General features: G+C 38.1%; 1 pseudogene; it reads right to left on the bottom strand.

Moving 5' to 3' along the window:
• Positions 1-3205: 3205 nt before the first annotated feature.
• Positions 3206-4672, bottom strand: LOC149256592 (uncharacterized; annotated as a pseudogene).
• Positions 4673-5581: the final 909 nt, after the last annotated feature.

Raw genomic sequence — 5581 nt, 5'->3', positions numbered from 1 at the left:
AGTGGCAGTACGTTCCACAATTGTTGGAATCAAACCCTGTCGAAGAAGTAGCACTGCACCAGCTGAAATGTTCCTTGCATTTGTTCAGCTGAAAAGAAATTGAAGATATCTTGTATGACAGTTGCTTTAATATCAGTTCCCACACTCTTAGTGGTATACCGTGAGAAATACTTCAAAAGACAGGTCAAAATAATGTCCATTTTCCACTTGGGTTCTGTCAATGCCTGAAGAAATGGACCGATCCACTCCTTCTTGTAAAATAATTCATTTATGACCATTTCCAAACAGGTTTTCGGGATCTCCAGTGAGATTTCTCCAAATAGTTTTTGCCTCTGAGTGTTGTTGATGTTTTGAATTGTGCTTGTGCAGGAATAGGAGTTTGAAGTCGCTGCTGCCTTTTGAAGAGCTGGAGAACAAATTACATAATCTAAACAGCACATTTAAATGATTTCTTCTTCAAAACAGGGTTTTGAAGAAGAATCAATCTCTGACATGAGACGAAGTCTAACATCGGCTCCATTTGGGATGGCAGCTGCTGCTTCCTGGAGGTGCCAAGAACCGTAGAACTTTGGGAGAGCAGACAGTGCCTCCATCCATTGGGCAATGGAGTCATCATCAACACAACTCTTGACTTATTTTCAAACTGAAACTGAACTCAAACAATCTTCAAGCAAACTAAAAAAAGATGCTGCCCTTATGGCTGCTTATTTATTTACAAATCCTACTCTAATCTGCTGTACAAATAATAGATCAGGTAATGCTAAAATGCCATATTAACCATTCAAGTAAACCTGAAAATGAAGCCGCTTGAGAATGCTGCCACGAAATCACGGATGCAGTTGTTGGTAGCCCTTCATGTTCATAATGACCCTGGTAACGGAAAATACAGCCTGATTTATCAATCAACCTGAAAAATGTGTCCATGTATGCCGCAATAGGATCACGGACACCGGACTCTGTTGGCTGCCCCAACTTTGCAACACATGCTTCCAGCTGCACATTGTCAATGTATACCTCTATAGGCAAGTCTGTTATTGCTTGTTGTGAAGGAAGGAGGATTTCCAAGAACTTTTTAGGGTCTTGGAAATCATAAGACTGGATATGCTCATCTAAATCTTGAATTTCTTTCTCGATTCTTTCAACAAGTAACTCATAGACGCTAGGATGATAATTCGGGGATTTCAAACATTGAAGGAAAAAACTTAAAACTTCTTCATTAATTTCAATATCCACTAAGCATTCTCTAAATTCGTTTAGAGCTTCACAAAGTGCAGGGTTTGCCACATACCCTACCATTGCATGAACATATCAACAGGCACTGGAATGTCTGGATCGAGTTGGAGTCGCCAGGTGAATGATTCAGCCTGCATATGTATCTGACTGTTGTCCACCATCAGCATCAGATCTGAAATTTGATTGCATGTACCGGGACAAAACAATCAACAAGTTGAATGTTCTCCCCAGTATGGTCGCCACTATGTTAGCGCTTGAGATTTCACCCTAGGCTGAGGAAGGTAAACCTTCAAGGCAACATCAAACCATTTCACCTCATAGCTAGCCCTACGGGGTATGAGAAGGCTCTCTCCGGTCAAACTCGGTAGAATATTCAATGGACACAGATGACCAATACAGTGACACTGATATTAGGCTAGTAAACTGATTATAAAGGTTGATTTGGGGTTTTTTTTAATTAAATAACGGGGTTTTTCTGGGTTGCATGGGAAAAATCACAGCTTCAAACAGAGAAATATAATGAACAACACAGGTTGACGACTGAGGCAAGGTAGGCAAGGAATTTAGCATCAAATCTAGGTTTTAAATGGGATGGCAAGACTGGTGAGGAGCTAAGGAGGGCAAATAATACTTTGAATCCTCTTTAAACAGAAGAAAACATTGAATTGAACAAACTTATAGGCAGAGCATATAATACTATGAATTCTACCTAAACACTTCATTTGCTCAATTAGAAATGATCATGAGATGAAATGGAACACAACAAATTACATATGAAACACAAGAAAACACTTATGCTAAATTAACATACCACAGGAATCTCAGAAGAGCTGTGAAATTTGATTAAAAATCTCTCTCAAAGACTGTACAAGAAAGCTCTGCTACGCTTCAGCAGCTCTCAGAAAAATCTTCTCCCTCCGACTACCTCCCTTCAAATGAATTTTTTTTTTAATACAATACATGAAACGCTGCCCAAAACAGGGGCGCAATTTAACTAACATTACCAAAAATAAAATAAAAAATGTTACATCTATTCTCTACATGGTACAATGTTTCTCTGACTCTTTTGACAATTGGATCATTAAGAGAAAATCTGGTGCTAAGATCTCATAGAATCAGGGCTACGGATTAAAATAGGCAAATGCATTTCTTTTGAAATCCTCTGCTGGCTAACACATGGAACGCAGATCTCGTTGAATAAAGTCTGGAAATAGGAATCGAATCCTATTCATCTGGTAACAGGTGTCTTTATTTATTTTGGTTCAAGTGAAGGACCAGGTGTCAAAGACGTGAGCCAAATTTTCCCACGTTGCTCTAGCAGCTTAAGAGCCCAGATTAAAACTAGGCAACCAATGCCAGCTATCAAACAACTCCTATCCCAAGTATGACCACGTTCCTCTGCTTCAGCGAATATTTCTCCATACATTCACATGTATCTTCAACCAACAGGGTTTCTTTTTACTCGCACATTTGATCTCATCTAGCAATGGAACTCAACGTTCACAGCATTTGATTTTATTTCAAATAGCAATCTCTTCACTTCGATTAGTGTTTTGATTCATTAGCACAGAGATGGAAATTCTCGCCAAGGATTTGACCACACCATGGTCACGATTTATTTGTGCGCATATATATTCCCAACACTCAACCCAGATATTCAACTCAACATTGAATATACAATAATGCTCAATGCATAGCAATATTGGTCCACGCCATTACAACAAAGCAAGTCTGATTTATATACATGTCAATTCAATCTTTGGCCCTGTAAGCTCAATTAATCACATTCCTCACTTATTGATAGTCTCAAAAACTGATACAACATCTCCCTCTGAAACAAATTTATTCACTGCGTACTTGCGTCTATAACCAGATCTTGTCCACATATAAGATTCTGACTTTGCGCTTCTGTGACAGATTTTGGAACACCTTTTACTGATCCAGAATTAATTGAACGGAAAACCAGCACATGCTAATTGTCTGGATCATCTTCCTCTAAAACCCATAAATGAGGATCACCGCTAGGAACATTCACTGGGAAAAAGGCTTTAAGTCGATATCTAGTCCATTTTAACTCCTGCAAAAATATGGAGGCCATAAAGCTGCAAATGTAGATAATAGCAGGCACCACAGCCTTAGAGAACTCATGCATATGTAGATCATCTATAAGGTAGAAAGCAAGCAGGGCCTGTGAAACATTCGTTATAACTCGAGCAAGCATATAAACCAAAGCAACCTGATAAATAAAAATCCTTTTTTGAACCAGTAAAACCATGAAATCCTTTTCCAACTTTTCGGTTCTTTGTGATGTTGCAACCTCGGCTCTTTAACCCCAACATGAAATATGATCACAAAAAGGCTGCCAATAATGATTGATAAAACTGCAATCCAGCGATACTGTTTCTCAATGCCAACTGAATCATTACCTGATATAAATTTGAACACGATGAATGCAATTGCAAAAAGTAAAAGGTTTGCAACCATGGTAAAAGCATTATGACAACTGCTGAGAGAGCCACCCTACTAGTAGAATTTGCTGTGACGCAATTCACCATTGCCATGTGAGAGACTTGAGTAGTAGCCCATCCAATGTTGAAGATTGCAGCAAAGATACTATATCCAATTGTGCGTACTGTAATAGAGTTCGTCCCAAGAATTGTACATACCAAGCAAGTCCCGAACATGCAGGAAAATGACACAGCAACTAAAAGTGATCCACCACCATGCCACACTTTAAAACGACCAAATCTATCAATCTGTAACATCAATTTTCCAGCATTAATTGAATTCTCTTTCCCTAGCTTCAATGACCTGCACAATGCATCCTCTGAGTTCCTTTTTCAACTTCCAACATTGCCTTTTCCTTCTTGTAGGCAGGAATCTGTTGAGGAGGCCAATCTCACACATTACAAAAGCCAGTGCCGCATATTATAAAATCTTCTAAATCATGGCACACTATATAGTATATTTCAGATCAAGAAAATTACAGGCATCACTTATCTAAACTATACATCAGCAGATGAGCTTGAAAGGGAGGATAAATATTCCATTGCAGCAATCCCATCTCTCCCGGTCAAATAAATATTACAAATCTTCTGAAGTTACTGTTATCACTAAAAGATAAAAATCTGGAGAGAAAATTTGTATATAACCAAAAGCGATTATATTTATAATACATTTGAGTGGTTTGAGATTTGTATGATGGTGCTTCCATCGAAACTCCAAATTATCACTTGAAGCCTAGAATACCAACTCTACGAAATGATTCAGCTGCAAGTATTATTAGTTGATCCTGTATATTGAAAAAGTGTTTTCCCTCTTCACAACTGTTTCCAAATGCTGTGTGAGCAAAAACATTTGCTGTCAGATTGCGGAACTCCTTGAGCACTTCAACTTCTGCTTCACTAGACAACACCAATTTGCTCCATTCCTCCCACATAGTGGCAGTACGTTCCGCAATTGTTGGAATCAAACCCTGTCGAAGAAGTAGCACTGCACCAGCTGAAATGTTCCTTGCATTTGTTCAGCTGAAAAGAAATTGAAGATATCGTGTATGACAGTTGCTTTAATATCAGTTCCCACACTCTCAGTGGTATACCGTGAGAAATACTTCAAAAGACAGGTCAAAATGATGTCCATTTTCCACTTGGGTTCTGTCAATGCCTGAAGAAATGGACCGATCCACTCCTTCTTGTAAAATAATTCATTTATGACCATTTCCAAACAGGTTTTCGGGATCTCCAGTGAGATTTCTCCAAATAGTTTTTTGCCTCTGAGTGTTGTTGATGTTTTGAATTGTGCTTGTGCAGGAATAGGAGTTTGAAGTCGCTGCTGCCTTTTGAAGAGCTGGAGAACAAATTACATAATCTAAACAGCACATTTAAATGATTTCTTCTTCAAAACAGGGTTTTGAAGAAGAATCAATCTCTGACATGAGAGAGAGTCTAACACTCTCTTCAAGAGTTTCTTATGCTGTAAATTTTCCAGACTATTAATACAAAAGCTGATGGAATTTCCAAAGCTCTGCGTTATCTGAGTCATTGTGGTGTTTTGCTGAATGTTACAGGATTCCTGTGTGTTTCATGAATCAATAAGTTTTCTTCAAACTCTTAGTTATGTGTTTTGTCATCTTCTCATAGCTCATTCATGTTCTGTGTTTTACAGTTAATGGCAAAGAAAAAGAATAGTTATAGGATTTAATCACAGATTACCCTAGACTCAATCTATGCTATTATAAATGTTTTCTTCAGTTACAGTTATAAAGGTGTAATTCTTAATTGCTGCACTTTCAAACTATATACTTTCACAATGATTGTTATTTCAGGAATTCAAGTTTTCTCCTATGTAA

Source organism: Pinus tabuliformis, chromosome 7 (genome assembly GCF_031772625.1).
Source record: "Pinus tabuliformis cultivar Carrire ecotype Pingquan chromosome 7, CPIR1, whole genome shotgun sequence".
NCBI classification, from domain to species: Eukaryota; Viridiplantae; Streptophyta; class Pinopsida; order Pinales; family Pinaceae; genus Pinus; species Pinus tabuliformis.
Note: the sequence above shows the minus strand (reverse complement) of the source record. Positions and strands in the feature narration are given on the sequence as shown.